The 21283-nt window shown below is 29.0% G+C and overlaps 1 protein-coding gene across 2 annotated transcripts in view; it reads left to right on the forward strand.

Moving 5' to 3' along the window:
- The window catches only part of LOC126735713 (fibronectin type-III domain-containing protein 3A), a 259517-nt gene that overhangs the window by 78139 nt on the left and 160095 nt on the right, over positions 1-21283 (forward strand). The window contains exon 1 of one of the 2 annotated variants that reach the window (XM_050439791.1): positions 14478-14800. The exons of the other annotated variant lie outside the window; for it this stretch is intronic. The gene's annotated coding sequence lies outside the window, so the exon portion shown is untranslated. Of the gene's footprint in view, positions 1-14477; positions 14801-21283 lie in introns of those variants that run through there. 2 annotated transcript variants of the gene reach the window in all.

Consider the following 21283-nt stretch of genomic DNA (forward strand, 5'->3'; position numbering starts at 1 on the left):
TTATAGTTTTGTAATTTTATATGTTCAATTTGTAGTTTCAGCTTTTCATTTTTATCGTCACTTTCATCCGTGCTTTCGACAACTTTTCTCTTTCCTATAATTGAAAAGTGGAAATTAGAAATGGATAGATGGATGAATTGGAAATGGATTTGTTATAAAATTTTGCATTTTGCTGTACTTTTTATTTTTATAAAAGACACATAAAACCCATATACTAGTCTATACGAGTTGATAATAACGAATAACTGGCTTTTCTTGAAGTAGATGGTCCACATTCATGTCCGCTTGGGGGACAGTCTCATTTGGTACAGGCGTTTCTGTTGACTGAGTCTGGGCTACCTCGAACGACTCAGAGACTCCAAGTCCACAAATAATCGGAGATTCCTTTCCAACGATATCCAAAATCAACTTATCTATTTCCGTTAAAATGCCTTTCCCACCAGTCCCTGTTTTTTTCGCGTTGTCTATTTTAAGCTAAAATGCGAAATAGTATATTATGTCATTGTATATATTTTATCTATAATGGGTTTAGTACCTAATGTCAAAATTACTTGTAAATAAATTATGTTAATTGCTCAATAACGAAAGACTCACCATTGCAGATTTCTTCAAATTCTGGCAGACAGTATCTCTTACGTAGGTTCAATCCTTCTCTACTGAAACTAAGCATATACTTTGGGCTACTTGGGCTATTTCCTTCCATTTCTCAACTTTGTCTTGCTTTTTAAGTCTATCTGAGAAAGCATCAAATAGAATTTCCTTGTTTTCTTTATTTTTTGTCAAAAACTGAATTTTTCTTTTGAAAATAATTTGTTTAGACGACATTTTTACTAACCGAAATCAGCCTTCTCACCGTATCTCTTATACGAACGAACAAACTAACAAACAACCCATAACTTTTAATCCTAAACAGCTTAAACTCGTTTTAACAAGTCTGTTATACATATGTACGCGTAGTCCTACAATTGTAAAAAAATTACAATTATTGTAGTTGTTTCTGATGTGTTACTGAATTCATCACGACTTGTAGGTACGGTAAATTAATTGTAACTTGTAAACTTGTGACAATTTTAGTGTTTGTGTTATAGGGCCCAGGTGGTCGATATTATCCAACGCATATGGTTAATATCGACCAGATATGGTAACACTATTTTTTTCAATAAAACTTAAACTTTTTTAAAACATATTTTGCTACTTATGCATTATTTTCATATTCCCAAGACTCAATACCTAATATATTATTAAGAGAAATTATTTTTTTTTAAGTGGTCGATATTCTCCATACTCCCCCTATCTACCTTCAGGCTGTATAAAATACTTAAAGGATTCTAAGATGAATTACATAAGTACATGCTAAAGTAAGGGTTTGTTCAAGCAATATTAAAATGGTCATATTTTATACTCTATTTAATACTCTAGGTCAACAACAGAAAAAAAATCTTTACTGATTTCTGCAAAATTTCTACTGGAAATATTCATCTTTAAAGACAATAATGTAAGATTGAATTTATTTAATTTAGCTAGTATATTAATATTTTCTGAAACTACCTGTATTTCATTTTAATTCTATTTTAGTATTGTCCTTACATAAGCATCTCTCATCTTTTTCTATGTTAGGCAAACAATGAGATTCCAGGTTTAACGTATGTAATTAGACATTTTTTATTTACATATTTAAACTTAATTTTGTTTATACTATCCAACATCTATCTAGTTAACATTTGTTCTTTTGCTAGAAATTTATTATTATTGACCTAGTATGCATTATCAGGCCCACTTTTAGATGATTTCCTAACTTGATTTTTTTTCAAAAAATAGCATTATGACGTAAACTTGTTTATTTCTTAAAGTCTTATACAAAACATATTTATTAAAATCTCGGTCAATTTATCATAAAAGTTTTGTTTATTTTTTTTACCAAATCCTCTTAGTAAATTCAATACATGTCGTCATCTGGGTCATCATTATTTTCATATTCAATATCATTCTTGTATTTTGAATCTTATGTTTTTATTTAACTGTCTATAAGACTAGGTTTTCCATATTCTTCCTTTAGTATTATACCTTTTTTCACCTTTTTTTAGTCAAAATGTCATTTCACCTTTAAATTTGTATTTTTCTTTTGCTGAGTTATTATTGCTTATGCTTTTTCCATACTTATACTTCCCCATTCAACTTTACTTTTTCAATACATATAATTCTATTTAGCTTTTAAAAATTTATATATGTATTTATAAATTTTTCTTTTAATATATTTTTTTACTAATTCTCGTCGAAATATCTGCAATTTTCAAAACTTTTTGGTTAAATAATCTCCAAAGATTGACAATGCTACTTTTTACATTTTTTTATAAAAAACTCGCTTTTGTTATTATAATATTAAGTTCATTTTAATAATAAGTTTTCTGGTCAATTGACTCCAAAATAATAAACAGCATAATCTTTTTTTGAAAAGCCTTCAATTATAAAAAGAATTACATACGTTTAAATCTGAAGATGCGTCATATATAAATTAATAAAATAAGAAATCATTACATAAATCAAATAAAATAAAAGTTCTTAATTAAGCTTTTTTTTAACATAAATCAGAATTATTGAGGCTGTAAATATATTCTCAAATTGCTTTATGAAAGCTGTTGTGACTCTCATTTTGAAAAAAGTAGACCAAAATTGTATTTGAAAAGAACGTCTTACTTCACTGTTGTCAATCCTAACAAAGATGATAGAAAAGTGCATGTCATATAAACTGACTAACTTTTTTGAAATCATTAACTTATTGTAAGATAGACAATTTGGGTTTAGAAAGGAAAAGATCACAGTTTATCGGTATCCCTAATCTACTGTTTTAAATAATGGATTCTTTTGAGAAACATGAACATTTCCTAGTGTATTTTTTACGACCTGTGCAAGGCTCTTGATTGCATAATCTCGTTTTTAAAAAACTTAAATTTAACAATTTTTTAAATAATAGTATACAACTTCTAGAATCGTATCTTAAAGAACGAACACAAATAGTAAGAGTTCGTCCAAAGGTTTTTTAGAACTTGGTGAACCTTAAGGTTCTGTGTTGGCACCTATTCTTTTATTTATTTTCATAAATAACCTGCCACTGGGTAAACTAGATAGATTAAATTAGAGATTGAATTAGACTTTGAGTGTAACACAATTCGAGGTCATAAGTTGGTTTAACGCTAACAAACTTAAACTCAACAGGATAAGATTTGGTTGAAGAACCTCAAGATTTAGATAATCTATCTAGAAAAATAAGGAGCACTGTAATCTTTCTAAGAAACCTATATAATTGTGTATCTCAGAGTACAATATTTCCTATGGCATGTTTCATTCGGTCATGACCCATGGGATTTTAGCTTGCGTGAATCAGCTTCTACAGCCAGAATATTTGAGCTTCAGCGTAAGGCTTCTAGAATCATGGGAGGTTTCGGATATAGGGATTACTGCAGGTCTGCATTCATAAAACTCAATATACCAATGTTGCCAACTCATAGCGATATTTACAACTATCAAACCAGATACTGTAGCAGTATTATACCATCTTAATGCCATTTATCAAGTTGCCAAAGTCGAGCAGAGTTAAGTTAAGTTTAGTTGAGAAGGAACTATGCTCCAGAAAGACATCTACTGTTATGTTCTATAGACATGACTACTGTTAAATATTGTGGACTATTTTTTACGTTTGTCGTGTTATTGTTTGTATGTTGTACCTGTTTTTGGAATTTTGTAATCTTAATTTTAAACTTAAATATTGTTGTAGAAATTTGAAAGTGTTTCATATATATACATATTTCACTTGTATAAACACTTTGTCTCTTGACATTATTAAACTACTTTACTTACAATATTTTTTAATTAATTATAGTTCATTAATTAAGTCTTATTTTTCATGCACATTTAATTTAAGCCAAGTAAAAATTTGGAATATTAAAGGCGTTCTAGAAGTATCTTTTAAATTTATTTTCATGACATACAAGGTGTATGTCATTGAAACATATCAAAGTTATGTTTTTTTTTTTTTAATGAAGCACCATGTATATTATTTAATTTTTGGATTCTACGTCATAAATAAAGGTAGGTTTTATTAAAATTTATCCAGCCTAAATGATAAAGCCTTCGAAATATTTAATATTTTGTGTTTTGTGAAAATATTGAGACAATTTCAATAAAAAAAAATTTTTTGTGTGTTTTCTCTTTTTTACCATTTTTGTACTAAGGAGCATTAAATGAATAAGTTTATTTGTAAAAAAGTTACTATCTTATACAGAACGTTCAAAAATTAGGTTTAACTTATTACAGTATTTACAAGGCAATAAGATGTATAAGGTAAGAACACCCTGTATCTTATATCACCAATAAATGTAACAATTAGTTCTTTGTCAAATTTAATGAAGTCTTTCTATACCTGAACCTTTTTATATTTATAAAAAATAGCATTATTTGCAATGCAGATGTTGTGAAACTTAAGACATATTATTTCATAGTAAGCGATAACAAATTGACATGTCTATTATATTCTTGTAATTTTTTTAATGATTTTTTTTCCTATGTAAAAGAAACTATTTTATAACAAGTATGTATTAAGCTTAAGTTTAAATAGTTATGGCCTTAGAACATTGAAAGGCTTTCAATGTTCAAAGGTTATGGCTTTTGAGGTACAATGACATGCTAAGTTTAAATTAGACACCCGATTATAATTGATTACAGCAAACAACAAAATAGATTAGCTATAAGTAAAATTTAAGGGTGTATTAACAATGTATTTATCTGACCATTGTAATACATTTTACTTAAAAAAAAAATTAAAAAATTTAAAATAAGGATAAAAAGATACATAAAAAATAAAAAAATCAATTACAAAATATGCTCAAATTGATGACAACATTAACGCACCCTCTTTTCAAAATCTGCAGCTACTTTTGACAGCATTTGTGAAGTCATACTTTAAAAAGCTTCTCTTATTTGCTCTTTCATATTTTCTGGTGTTAACGGAGTTAACTTAAAAACAAAATCTTCCACACATCCCTATAAGAAAAAATTCGACGCTGTTAAATCCGGTGATCGTGGAGTCCACTCGATAGGGACTCCCTTTTTATTAATTGGTTGTAAAAATTAATATTTATTATTCGTTAAACCCCATGGTGGAAATGAGGCGGTGCTCCATTTATTTAAGGCTATATATTTCTTCGAAAGCGTAGGCATTTTATTCCATTTAAATTTGCATCAAAAAAAAATGGACTAATTACAAAGCCACCAATTATTCCTCCCAATATATTAACAGACCTGTCTATACCCGAACCTCTTTATATGTATAAAAAATAGCATTATTTAAAATGCGGATTTTTTGAAACTTAAAACATACTATTTCATAGTAAGCGATAACAAATTGACATATCTATTATTTTCTTGTAATTTTTTTAATGGTTTATTCTTTCTTCCTATGTAAAAGAAACTATTTTATAACAAGTATGTATTAAGTTTGAGTCTAAATAGTTATGGCTTTAGAACATTGAAAGGCTTTTAATGTTCTAAGGTTATGTCTTTTGAGGTACAATGACATGCTTAGTTTAAATTAGACACCCGATTATAATTGATTACAGCATGCAACAAAATAGATTAGCTATAAGTAAAATTTAAGGCTGTATTAACAATGTATTTATCTGACTATTATAATACATTTTACTTAAAAAAAATTAAAAATAAGGACAAAAAACATTCTTGAATAATACTGAAAAATGCTTATTTAATAACTCCAGAATTCTTGTTCATTTAAATTTGCATCAAAAAAATATGGACCAATTATAAAGCCACCCATTATTTCTCCTAATTCATTAACAGACTTGTTGATTATGGACTACTCTAACTGCCTATGGAAATTTTGCCGCTTAAAAGAGCCATTACTGTAAAAAGTACATTTAATAGAAATAAAAATAAAAAGTACGGTAAATAGAATATTATTACTTAAATTGAGCCAACAGTCTTTCAAAATCGGCTTTTTTTGGATAGTTTCTATTGGCTACTTTTAGCGTAGACACGACATGCCATCAAGCTATTTTAGATATTCACCAAGAATAAATACCATGTCAATTCGTTCTTTTCTAGAGTAAACTTTCATTTTTAATAAGGTAAGTTAAGTAAGAAAAAACTGTTAAAAGCTTTAATTATTAAACGAGGACTTTCAAAAAGAATTTAAGTAACTGACAAATAAATTATAAACAACATGCATTATACAACAATTATAAAAAACTTACCTACCTGTCATCGCATACTTATTGAGTATTGAATAAATAGCATTAAATCAACATGTATTTTAAAAAATGTAAAAGTTTAGGATAGAAAGCCCTTATTAAATTCGAAAAAGAAGTTATTGTCACATTAATTGGCAATATAAAATACAGAGTGTTTTATTTAAATGAAGGAACTTATTGCCCTATAAAAACTGTAATAAATTTATAATTAATAAAAAAATTAGTTTAAATAATTTGAAACAAATTTTTGAAGGTCCTGAACAAAATAGTAATTTTTTACAAATTAAATGTAAAATCTACTAATTCAGTGCTCCACAGTGCAATTATGGTAGAAAAAAAGAAACCACATATTAAGGAATTTATTATTGAAATTGTCTTAGTATTTTTACAAAACACAAAATATTTCGAAAACTGTAATATTTATAAACCCTGATAAATCCTACTTTCATTTACGATGTAGAATTCAAAAATGAAATAATATACTGGATGTATCATTTTAAACATAACTTTCATGTGTTTTTGTAGTTTGAAATACACTCTATGTCATAAAAATAAATTTAAAAAATACTTCTGAAACGCTTCTGATATTTTCATTTTTAAAAATTTTTTCCCTATAGTTTAGGCAATTTTCCATGTCTTATGTCGTGAATAACGCTGTATAATTTTAAGTATAACAAGTTCTTTTATATGGTGCCTTGTCTAGTGGTTGATTTTGTTACTCATAGGATTTATGTTTAATTTTTTAAAAAGTTACCTTTTAGCTTAATCCTTTGTTTTGCAATTATTTTTCTTAACTTCTTTTCCTTATATATTGGCAAAATTTTTTCCAGTATCTTTAAATTTTTCTATACACTTATACTATACTCCTATGTACTTTACCTTATCCTCCAGAATACAAGCGTGAGCAACAATTTCGAGCACGCTTGTCCCCTGGAAGGATGAGGTAGAGTACCTAGGAGTATATTTTGACAAAAAGAACAACTAAAAAACAAAACACATTCATGCGCTCTCCTTTTTTCTTTAAAGGAGCAGTAAGCTCAATTGCAATTATAGCTGCTATAATATCCACCTGTTTTTCTTCTGGATAGCTGGAAGTCCCTGGATTCTTTCTATTGGCAACACTACCCGTCTCGGTAAATTTCTGAATTAGCTCCCGAATATACTTTCGACATACTAGACGACCAGGAAAGCGAATATTAACAATTCTTTGTTAATATTCGCTTGTAGTAAATCCGTCTCATGTACTACATACGGATTTCCACAGTAAATGAAAATAATTTAAATTTTTTCAGCAAGGGGTCGTGGATCAGGCATTCTCGATTAAATCAACGTACAAATAAAATTGCACTAAACGAAATAGCAAAAATGTTCTTTCCTTTTAGTAATATTTGCTTAGGTATTAGTAAACCAGAAAACTCTTTGTGTAAAACAGTAACCTATATATGATAATAATGTGATATTGATATTGAGAAAAAATACAAACTCTACAAACAACAACACACTTAGAAACAAATTACACCTGAACAGGTGTAGTAAAAAAAATAAAAATAAATAAAAATGCTGTGACTAATTTTTCCGATTCATTCAACTTTCGTGTAAAGTTTAATTAAGTAGAGACCTAAATTCAAATATCCTTAATCACCAATTTTTCGTTAAAGTATAATTAAATTACTTTGCCTTTAAATGCCCTGAGACAAAACGCAATTTTATCATTTTTAATGAATTTATTATGCATAGACCCGAGAATTTTTTCCCAAGTGAAACGTTACCGTTACAAGGCGCAAAATGCATTGCGCTCGAAAAAGAAAAAGTACGCTAAATGCCCGTATCATAATATGTAGTTAAGTTAATTATCCGTTCGCATAAATAATGGCTTACGATGAAATTCTCTGATCCTCCGAGCAGTATACAGTATGATTATAAGAGTCAAGGGAAACGGATTTTTATTCAGCTTAAATTGTTTTTTTTTAATAAGAAAATAAATATACACTTAAGCAAATACAGGTTATTAAAAAGTAAAAATGTGTATTCAAAAGACAAACTGTGAATTGTATAGAAATAGCTTAAAAATAATTAAATGACAACATTTAAAGATATAGACAATCCTTTTTAACTACTTAAAAGAGAGATTTTTCTTCTTAAATTTAATTAAGTACTAAAAGAAAAATAATATAATTTACTTCGTACGGACGCAAACTAATGCCGTAAATTTGCATTAAGAATCTAAACCACTTTACAGAACAACACGGCCTAAGTGGTTATTTTGCACCTACGTGTTTGCCGCTCTCAAGTAACTTGTCTGGCAATATAGTAATGCAAAGAAACGAAAGAAAAAACAACAAATATGGCGAATAAACAATATAATAACCTCAGTTTGTGAGTGCCTGGTTGGCGCGCTGTTCTCTCGAGATATGCCAACTAATTTTAAATGGCCAAAGAACGAAGAGAAACTCTAACATTATAAATGGGAACGGAACGGTTGCATGGATGGGTTGGATTTAATAATTTCGAAGTTCTTGAAAAGGTTTTCTTTTTCTGAAAAGTTTTAAATTAGTGATGTTTTAACGAAAATTAAATATTTTTTTTGCTTCATTTCTTTCACTTTCTTGACAAATTCAATGATTTATCAGCGTTTATTTCAAGTTCAGATACCTCAGTTATTATCCTACAATTTCTTTTTATAGCTGTTATTTATTCAACTTTTTTTTGTTCCCGTTTTTTCACTGTTGTCCAAATTTTTTTTTATTTATTTGTATATTTTTTACTTTTTAGATATTTCTCAACTAACTTCTAATCAATTACTCTAAATTAAGTATTTTTTTTTTATTTTAGCTACATTTCTTAGTGTCTGTAATTTTTTCGCTATTTTATCCTTTCATTCTCATATTTTTCACATTTTGTTGCCTATTTCTGCGATACGACAACATTTGTTTGAGTCATTTTTATCTTCGTTTTTGTGTTTAGGTATTCTACTTTCTTTATAGATATATTGTCTTTAAATTTTCAATTTTCAGGAGTTATTTTTATTTTTGATTATTACTGAGTTGAATTTTTGTGTCTCTTTTTATATATTCTAAGTTCTCATAGTCATTTGTGTCAAATAATCAGGCGTTTGTTCATGATATATAATCATGAACTAAAATTTTTAAATAAAGTTTAAATTTTTTTGTTAGATAAATAGAATACAATGCCAGTCAAAAAAAATAATAAAAAATTATAAGACAAGGAAAAAGAAAACGACTTAAAAAGACAAAGAGAAATATCAATTAAGAAAAGCAAGGGGAACACCCTTAGAAAAAAACCCTATTGCTAAAAGAACTACTTTGAGATTGAAGATATATATTAAACTTTGTCCAAAAATAAAACGAAAGATGTTAACATAAGAAACAATGTATAATAATTGGAAAGTGGAAACTTAATAATAAATTTGAAATACTCTACTCTAGAAGATAAGACCGATGACAGAAATACCCTATAATAGTGGTAATAACCACTAAAAAGAAAATTATAAAAAGTAACGTTGAGTTAAAAAAAATTGTATTAACATTTATAAGTCTACTTGATCCTTAAAATCTAAATTAGGAAATCTGTGGGTGGCAATTTCTTAAAATTCAAAATATACCACTAAACAATATTATAATGAAGACGCTTAGAAATAAAGTAAAGAAAATATCATTAAAAAATATCGCCAATGACGCAATATCCATAATTGGTATCAAAGAAAAAATCTATGATTAAACATAAATCAGACTTAAATTATACACGATTAACTCAGAAAAAATTAAATTCTCTAAGATAAATGAGCAACTTTTAGAAATTTAAGTTAATAAGTATGCTCTTTATATCAAGCTTCCTTAAAATTTAGTTTGATTGCTCCACGTTGGGCGCCAATCTGTTAAAAATTAGAACACGAAATAGAAAAAAGAGCAAAACCTAAAACACAATCTAAAATTCCTTTGAAAAAACCAACATTTATTGGTAATATTAACACACTTTTCTGAATTTTAACTCAGCGTGACCAACTGCGCCTACAAAAGAAACAAAATGCATGTCTAAGGTTTTGCTATGATGTTCGAAAATACGACCACATAAGGCGACATTTAAGAGAAGAGGAATGATATGGGTCATATAAATAAAAGTCCTCAGGAATTTGTAACAACACACAGCAATATTTTTGTCTTCTGATTGAGACCATATTTATGTTTAAATTACGAGACAGTTTTACCACTAACCAAAACTCTTTATTTATATTCCCGACACGTGTTTCGCTAACGATGTTAGCCTCTTCGGGAGAACTTTAAGTTTGATTTTTAATCTTCTCATTAAAACTTTATCATAGCGGCTTAGCTATCATCATACCTGTAATGATTATTATATTAGAAAATAATATTTTAGTGTTAGTTTCTGGGCGAATATTTTCTTGCGTAACGAATTTAACTAATACTATAAATGCATATTCGCATCTTATTTTGGATGCCTCTTCGAAATATTAAAGAATTTAGATAAGTAAAAAGAATTTCCTACAATTAAGATTAGGAAAATAGCAATTTTTTCGCTCAATTTTGCCTTACATTTATATAATGTAGGTATATAAGTAAATGAGAAATATCACAAACTCAATCGTAATTCAAGTCTGTTTATATCAATATTGTATATGCATATAATTTAATTCATAAAAATCAACATGGCGGAAATAAACCTCAATAAATGCCATTAAAAAATGGCATCATTAGATAAATCTCTTTTATTTTATAAAAATCACTAAAATGACATAATTATTTTATTATATTTAGTTTATTGGCTTCATCCTTAACTTACTAATGGTCTTTATGTTTTTAGAAATGGCAGTAAGCTCATTAACCTTATTAATACTATTTATAGCTTCCACTTCATCATCATGTCAGCATTCTGACCAATTTCTAATATTTCAGGTCGGTAATGCTTTACATTCTTTTTTAAAATTTCCGGACTCCTAATGCTTTTTCAAGAAGAAATTCTAGACATATTCAAAAAAAAATTATAAATAAGTATTAGCAAGAAAAAATAAAACATGTTCTATTCTAGCAGATATCATAAATTTATTTAAAGCGTAGTCTTCAAAAAGTAATATAATCTTCCTAAACAACAATTTTGTGGACAAAAACACATATATAAATAACATTTTAGAGAATATAATAAAATATTTTTATGAACATAATCCTTACAAGTCACTGAAAGTAATTTGTTTTATAATGAAGTCCTCGTTCACCTAATATAAATTTCTACAAAACCTTTATAAAATGATTTTATATCTTTTTTATAAATATATTATAAAAAAATTATAAAGCAACTAAATAACGAAACCTGCTTAACACAATATAGTTATATAAGTTTGTTTAACAAATGCTTTATAGCAAATTAATTATTTAAAAATATTTTACTAAACTGTCACACAGTTATTTATAATATTTTGTTAAGAAAGATAAAATAAGGTTGTTTATAACACGAGAATTATTTTAATTAAAGCCGTTAAAAAACATTTTATTGTTCAAAACACTATTAATTTAACTAATATAAAATATTTTCTTTCGTAGTAGACTTTGTGTGCTACTTGGGATGTAATTATAAATTATGGACGACCTCTTTTAATTTACAAATAATTACCGAATTTGATAACAAAAAGATAATAGAATACAAATTTTTTGTCGACAATATTTTTACCACTGCAAGCCTTTGTGAATTTTGCAAAGACTTGTTTAAAAAAAAATCAATGTTTTTAAAAATTTTACAGTCGATAAAAATATAATTTCTATACACTATTTTTTAACAATTTTATTCAGAATGTTTATTTAAAAGTAGATTTAAGCCTAAAGGTCCCATATAAAAACACGTTTTTTTTTATTTAGATAATACACAAATTTTTTTAAAAGATCTGAGTAATTATGCTTTGGACAGTTAATGTAAATTTTTATTCTCGGCTGCAATTTTTTTTGAAAACATCTTTATTATCTCCAATAAGGTGTATATTATAATTAAAACTCCCTAATCAATGCATGCAAGCATTGGTCACGAAAGTACCTATTTTACTTCTTGAGAACTACGTGTATCATTTAATTTTACATATTGTTTTCTATTTTCGAGATATGTTTTAACTAAATCAAAAAGTACTCCCCTGAATCCCATTTTTTCGAGCTTATTTAAAAGTATATCGGTACTCACAACATATGCTCTTTGCAAGTCGACAAATACGGCTACAACTAATTTCTTTTTATCCAATGCTCGCGATATGTAATCTACAAAATCAACTGTTGCGCTAAGAGTATTACTGTTCACAACAAACCCATATTGGTAATCATCAAGTGGTAAATATTTATTAATAAAAGACGTCGTCCTTTATTAAATTATTTTCTCAATAATTTTAGAAAAAACACTTATTACCGAAAGGTTCTAGAAATATTATTTGTTTATCTTACCAGAGCCCCAGTAATACTCTCTTTTAGATTAACAATGTCGTATACCGATATGCCATCATGTCCCGTCGCTGAATTTTTCTTTAGTGTTAGTATGATTTCAATTACACCGAATTCAGTTATTAATTCTACAAAAGCAGTATTATTACAGTTAATCTCAGAAAATGAAATATTTTTTCCTAAATACTTAACGTCATTTTCCAACTCTTTTACAATACCCAAACCGACATGAGCAAAATGGGCATTTAATTTATTTGCTACTTCAACGATGTCAGGCATTTCACGTGCCAATATAACGTAAGAAAATTTCGCTTTCTTTTTTGCACTTGAATTTAAGTTAATTAAATCCCTAAATGACGAGACATTCGCAAGCGCAATTTCCCGCTCAAACAAAGTTTGCATTTTTTTATAATTAACTCCCTTTTTTCAATATTTAGTCTTACGTTTATAGGTCTTAAATTTACAGTCCAAATGAATTGATAAAACTCTGTGATCAGAGAGCGATATTCGACATTAACTAAACAATTTAATCTACTATACTTATCAGTAAATTACGAGATCTATAATTGTCCTAGTATCAGCCGTAGCTCTTGTGGCATTTTCCTCTATAACGACATTGCTAATCTCAAAATTATTTAGTGTTAACAAATTTTTGTAATCCGCGCACTGAAAGAGTTGCAAAAGGTCTATGTTGAAGTCACCAATTATTAAATGCCTCTTTGAGTGCCTAATAAGTATTGCTTCTAAGTATGTTGTATGAAATTTAACCATATTATAAGAGGAAGGTTCATACATAGCACTAATTTTTAACTTTTGCTCACCAAGACTATACATATCCAGCTAAGTATTCTATTTTTATCTGATTTTTCTACCTCTCTAAATTTAATTTTTTCCTTAACATAAATTGCCTCCAATTTTTGTCCTACATGAACGTACCGCCTTAAAATTATCAATGTCAAACATAAATTGCTCACCTTCTTTTATCCATGTTTCTGTTGCCACTAGAACATCACACTCACTCTCAACCACGAAACATTTAACCAGATCAATCTTTTTTCTAATACTTTGACAATTCATATAACAAACTTTTATTTTGCGTTAGGTTGTCTCTAGTTTTTTAAATCTGCACGGTCTTCAATTAAGTATATTTTAGAGTTATCCTCCTTTCTTAAAAATATACTTCCATTTCTAATCCAGAGATATTTAAAACCATGCTCTTTTTTAAACTCTCTAGCAACCTTAAACAGTTCTACGTTTGACTTAGTCAAATCGTGATTGTGATAAATCTTATTATTTTTTCTACAGCCCAAAACCTTGGCGTTTAAAAACATTTTTTTCTTGGATATTAGAAGATCAATCTTTATGTATTTATCCTCAAATGTGACTTTTAATGCTGATTTATTAGTATTGTCTCTTCCCAGACGTATATCGGTAAACTGCTTACATCAACATTTTCTCCTTTTTTTTTTACTATGCTTATGACATTATCCTCATCCTCGTATGATACTCCCTGAATCATAATATTATTTTTAAGCTCCGCTTGATCCCTTCTGTAATGGGTTAATGAATTGGGGTTAGACTGGTGCCCATTGAGTTGTAAGAAGTGAGGTAAGTATACATATTTCTATTTCATTTAGTCACTTAATCAAGCTTTCGAACTTAAGAGTAGATTTTAAAAACGACTCATGCAGTTTGTCCTGCGCCCAAAATAGAACGTGTCCCTCTCCGATCCGCGGCTCTCGAACCGTTCTCTTGGCAGTCGCGTCAGTCAGACACCTCGATATGCTGGCGATGTCTAGCCGGGCGGTTCGCGTAAAAATCCCTTAAAATTACTGTCAGTACGTGGCACAAAATCCACCCCCTTAATCAAACGTTACGACACCCCCAGACACGTAAAGCTGTTCCTGTTTTGAGCTTTTCAATCCGCGACAAAACACGGAAATAACATCCAGTGCAGGGCGTCAAATTATTGATAATTAGGAGATCCTGGAAATCGCGAGTGTTGTTGTGGTAGGCCGTGTATTTTTTTTTGTGATCAGTGTTGACAGTGTCTTGTAAAAGTGTCTACGTTACGTGGTCGTCAGAGACGTGGTTAGTGTTTATTTTCTTATTTTAATAAATTAAATGATGATTGAGGATCCGTTAGCGATGGTGAAGCAAAGAAAATAATGAATTGATGAATATTCAAAATGGAATTTTAATGCAAAACAAGTATGAGTCAAGCTTTGTTTTGTAATCTTTATTGCTAAAATTGTTGATTTTTATTGCAAGCATTCTTCTGCATTCGATAGTTATAAAAAGAATATTATTATTGATAACACTAATCTGATTCATATATGTTAAAGTCTGTTGTTTTAACATTATGCTATTTTTTTATATTAGATAATGCGTTTATCCGACGGTTTTATTTGCATACTACAAATTATGCCTAAATTCATGGAAACCCTGCACCAAAAAATTACCTTAAAGGCAAATAAGCAAAGAAATTCATTATTTGTGGAACAAGCACTTTTCCTAAAATAACTGTTAATAAAAAAAAATAAAGGAGATCTATGTTCAGCAGTGAACCGGACATGATTCAGTAATGCTTATGATGAACTGAGAATAGTTTCAATGGATCTAGTAATTAAATAGGTATACTAAAAATGATAAATTGTAATATACCACCCAAAGAGTCAAATTTAGCTTCAAATATCTTAATTTTAAGTTAATCCAGTGTTTAAAATCGTTTATTTTATTAAGTTGAATTGGACACTCTTTTTTTAGAAAGCGATGGCTGGGCAATTTTATAAAAACGAATTTTAAACGTAAAAGCAACGTTTACCAACTAAAAATTAAAAAAAATATTCATTTCGTCAATATCTGGTTTCGTATTCTTAAAACAATTTTCTAGTCAGAAAGCTTGAGATACATAAAACATTGAATTATTTCTTCCGGAGTTGTTCTGATTCAAATTTAAAACTGATGAGAATTTGAAAACGGTTTACCTCTTTAATATTTAAATGATGCACAATGCAAGATACCATTTAGGTTCTGGAAAAGTCTGGATGAAGGGAGACGCATAAAGAAGTTGTCGTTTAAGGAATAAAGAAGTCTTTCATACGATAAATTACGTAAACTTATAATAATACTACTTCAACTGCATGAAAGGCTATTGTTCACAAACTTTAATGAGAACATAAGTAATTTACTTATTATACTTTAAATTTAGCTGAAGTTGAAACTAATCAAGCCAAAAAGAATCAATTTCTTTTATAAAAGTGAAGTGGGGCAAAAAGACGCATTTAGGAGAAGTTAACTTATAAAACCTAATGTTCCAAAACATATTTTTATTGATGAATAAAACTTAAAAGTTTGATCCCTTGGTAGTACAAATAAATGCTATTTTGTATTTAAAAATACGTTTTTAAACATCAGAAAAAATGAAATATTTAAACATACAAAATAAGAATTTTACTCCACCCACGAGGTAAAAGTCCGATTGATATGGGGCAAATATCCGTAACTAATTTAATCGCAAAAGTCGCACTGAAAAGGTCCAATATATATGCCGTACAGCTTTCGTGCCATCACTCCTTGCAGTAATTGCACTGGATCCAGGACTCAAGCGGCGGTTCTTCATACGGCCCGAGGCAGCCTGGACATGCGTTCAATTTGGTTTTCTGTTTTTTTAACCCTTCGACCTGATCAGTAATTTTTCTCTTGGCGCAGGTTTTGGATTTCAGGCTTTCCTTTCTCAATTTTTCTTCAGCCAGTGCTTCCAATTTATTCTTGTTGGGCGTACTGGACAGAATTGTAGACTTTTTACCTTAACGCCTCCTTTTCTGTTCTTCCTCTCTTTTCGGAAACGAAATAATTTGTTCAGGTATCACCGATGGAATTTTGCTGGAAACTTGTGTTGATGTAGAAGGCTTTTCTGGTGTCAAAAGATTTATTGTATTGGAAGCTTTTATTGTATTGGAAGCTGGTGCTCGGAAGAAAATAATACAAAGGCATATCATCCGAGTCTGCTACAGAGTCCAAGTCATTTTTCTCTTTCTCTGCTTCTTTATCTGTGACTTTGAAAGGAAGAAAATGATCTTCTGTAAACAGATTCCTATTTATTGGATATATTCCACATACTTCAAAACCGATAACACCTCTGTCCATAGTCGAACAACGTTCGTATGCCTTGCCATGTAGCTTAGAAATTTGGAAGTGAGTAATTTGCCTTCCTGGATTGTTCGTTAACCATTGGTCACATTCATCTGCATAGAACGTTTTAAGGGCCCTAAAGTAACATCTGTCTAATGTCTAAATTCTGTGACTACTGTGTGGTGGTATCGTTAACAAATGTATGTAATTTTCTCTGCAGTACTTCACGACTTCTAAACTGTCATGGGAGGAGTGATTATCCATAATCAGCAGCACATGATATTCTTTATCTGGCCTTACTTTAGATTTAAAATGCTTAAGTAACTGTATGAACAAAGTACTATTTATGTATCCCGAATCGGAACACATTGCAATGCATTCTCGTGAAACACCATCCATAGGCTCATTTCTTAGTCTTTTACGGGGAAAAACTATGGCGGGAGGCACAAAGCTTCCCGCAGCACTCATTCAACAAACAATAGTAACAGTTTTCCCTCGTTCAGCGGATGAAATCTTTCCCACCATCCTTTTTCCCTTAGCAGTTACAATCTTCGGTATTTTATTCGGAACAGTTGATATACCGATTTCATCCATATTAAATACAGCGCCAGGAGGAAACTTAAACTCGTTATAAACTTTCGTCAGATTTTCAAAAAATACATTTATTTGGCATTTATTGAACCCCATCATCTGTGCGAGACTCATAGCTGTAGGAGCTCTTAACAAAAGGTTTTATTTTTTATTAAAACTAAATACCCAGTCTCTGCCTGCCATTTTTAATTTTGAGGCAAAAGGGTTTTTTATATTATTCAAAATGGCGTATTCGTATGCTATTTTTCTTAAAGCCTTGAATGTGAGACCGTAAAAACGATTATCCAAATCTTTGCAATGCTGTACAAGTTGAAGCTGCATTTCTTCTGAAAAAACATCTAAACCTTCCTAGCTTTTTCACTCCGTGTCCTGACTTTAACCGTTTTCGTAATGTAGACTCATCTATTTTTAATTCTTTTGCTGCAGTTCTCACAGAAGAACCATTATTAATCATTCCTCTGGCAGTGTCCAACATATCCTCGGTACATATCTTACGATCGGTTTTCCTTTTATTTGACCTAAAACAAATTAGGTAAGGATAAATACCAAAAAGTCCGCAGTGCGAATTTTTACTTCGCACACGACTACGGACTTTTGCCCCAAATGTAACGGGCTCACAAAAATATTTCCTACTTTTACGTACAGCGAGGATGGAGGCACTCACTACTCTTTATGCTTTACAACCAAATATAACCTATATATTGTAAATATAATAAATGCGGATTTAAAGTAATCCGTTTTTAGTTACACGTTAAATAGTATGATGAAAAAATTACTTGAGTAACATGCAAATCTGTAACTTACCTCATAATTCGCACAATTATTCACTTAAACCAGAAATATTTTTCTCGTCGATACATGCATGTGTAAGAATAAAACCACTTGTTGCGACATTGTCAAATTGCAACGGATATATCAGTAATCATTTTTATAATTCATAACTTTTGCCCTATGCGGCTTTTTGCCCCACTTTACTTTAATAGCATTTTCAAAATAATTAAAAAAGCATTTTGAGAAAAAATTTATTAATTACAAAATCGTCCAAAAGAAATTGCAGAAAAGCCGCTCAGAAAAAAATATGATAACGAAAAGTACAATTAGAATCCAGAAAGAGTCTGAATAAATGAGATGCTATTATAAAATGAACCAATAACTTTAAAAAACCTTTATTACCTAAATAGTAGAAATAATAATTATATAAAAGGAATGATTTCCAACTTTTGTTGGAGTATGGAATATTACTTATTGATGCCCAGAAGATAAGGGTTCAACATACTCTTAAAAAATTAAAAAAATATCATCAAATTGAATATTCAATATACTTTGTTCTTTTCGCAGATACAGTTGGAGAAAAGAATAGAATATTCGTAGAACTAAGCGTGGAAAGATGGAAAATTCTTGCATTATTTATTCTGCTCTATCAATTTATGAAATAAGAATCAAGAAAATTGTAAACTTAAGAAATACAAGATAAAAATTGGAGTTATTGGAGAGTTTTAAGGATTCAAAAAAAATCTGAAATCAAAGTTGAAGAACCAAGAGAGTTAATCTAGGAATATCAACTTGAACCTAGGGCCAAAATTCTTAGATGAAATTTCGAAAATTTAAATGAATTAACATCGAATATAATTAACAAGGAAAATGTAATTTATGATGATATAGTACTTTTTGAGTTTTAACTAGGTCTGTTTTTTCAACTTTATTTAATTTTTTTATATTAAATAGTACAGATTCGTTTATGCAACGTTATTTTTATTTTCATGCTACAAATTGTACTGAATTCATAAACTCACCACAAAAAAATATTTTAGAAACAAGTAAGCATTATTTCCGATTAAGAGTAAGATTGCTGCGTATTTTTTCAGGAATAACCGACAAAAAACTTGAACGTCAGAATTCCCACTGATGAAATCCAGCGATGAAATTTTTATGTTTAGTAGAGGTCACAAGAAAATTCAGTGATGATGATGAACTGAAAATGGGTTTACTGGACTTAGCAATTAAATACGTGTACTAATAACACAATATCTACCACCCAGTTATATTTGGCTCCAAATATCTGTTTTTAAGTTAATCCAGTACTTTAAATTATTTACTTTACTAAGTAGAATGAGCTAGGACACACCTTAGTGTGCATTTTTTTAGTTTTTTTTTTCCTAAAGTTGACGGTTAGGTATTTTTTTCACGACAATTTAAGATAAATTTTAAATGAAAAAGCAACGTTTACCAGCTAAAAGAGAAGTTAACCTAATAATATTTATTTAATCGATACCTAGATAGTTCATATCCTACAATTCAATTTTCTTGTCAGAAAACCTGAAATAAAATATGCATTAAATTATTTCTTCCGGAGTTGTTCTGATTCAAATTTAAACCTGATAAGAACTTGAATACGGTTTACCTCTTTAATATTTAAATGATGCACAAAACCATTTAGATTCTGGAAAAGTCTGGATAAAGGGAGGCGCATTAATTTTGTTGTTTAAGGAACAAAGAAGTCTTTCATACGATAAATTATAAAAACTTATAAGAATACTACGTCAAATGGATGAAAGATGATTGTTCACATGCTTTAATAAGAACTTTATTTATTTACTTCTTAACTTTAAATTTATCAGAAGTTGAAATGAATCAAGCCTAAAAAACCAAGCGTCTTTTTCAAAAATAGATTATTACCATTTGCAAAATAACTAAAGAAGCAATTTGAAAAAAACTGTAATTGATGTTTAAGAAATCGTCATTTAATGTCCAAATAAACTAAAAAATAATTTTTTTAGGCAATTAAAAGACTCTCAGAAACAAAACATGGCTTGTCTAAAGTTTATTTTTTCATGTTCAGACTTAAAACTGTAGATAAGTTTGATTGCTGTTTTATCCTTTATTTCTTTGCATGAGTTTTGAAAAGAGCCTTTAAAATCCTAAATAACAAAAATTTACAACTTTTATTGGAGTCTTAAAAATCGCCTCTATTGTTATTAATGCTCAGAAATTAAGGGTTCAAGATTTTTGGAAGAAGTTGAAGATAACATCTTAAAATGGAATCTTCAATATATTTTAGTTTTCTCAGAGATAGAGTTAATGAAAACTGATAGAAAATATAGAACATTAGTATTACTAAAGGTAAAAATAGTAAAAAAAATTAAATCTGATTTTTGAAATAATAGGCAAGAAAATTGTAAGCTTAAGAAGCGCAGGATGGAAATCGACGGATCGAAGGCATTTAAGGATTCACTAAGAATTTTTTTCCTAAAATACATGAACTGTTTCATTTAAAAAAAAAAGCTAAAATATAAATATAAAGCTACAAATTGTGCCCTGATTCATGGAAACTTACCACAAAAGAAATTATCTTAAAAGCAAATAAATATTTACGAATTGTAGATTGGGCATTTTTCTGGTCAATATTTTGCCTGTGATAAGGTAGATCTATATTTAGCAGTAGATATGAGAAAATTTAGTGATGATGATGATGATGAACTCAGAATAGTTTCAATGGATTTAGCAATTAATAACGTATATCTAAATTATAAAACAATAGCTTACCAGCTAAAAGAGAAGTTAGCAAAGATATTCATTTAATTAATATCTAGTTTCATATTCTGTAATTCAATTTTCTAATCAGAAAGCCTAAGATAAAGAAAACATTGAATTATTTCTTCCAGAGTTCTTCTGATTCAAATAAAAAACTGATGAGAACTTGATTATGGCTTACCTCTTTAATATTTGAATGATGCATTATGCAAGATGCCACTTATAGGTTTTGGACGAGTCTGGATAAAGAAAGACGCATCAAAAATAAATGCAATCGTTAAGCGAATAAAGAAGTCTTTGATATCATAAATTACGAAA

Source organism: Anthonomus grandis, chromosome 4 (genome assembly GCF_022605725.1).
Source record: "Anthonomus grandis grandis chromosome 4, icAntGran1.3, whole genome shotgun sequence".
Lineage (NCBI taxonomy): Eukaryota > Metazoa > Arthropoda > Insecta > Coleoptera > Curculionidae > Anthonomus > Anthonomus grandis.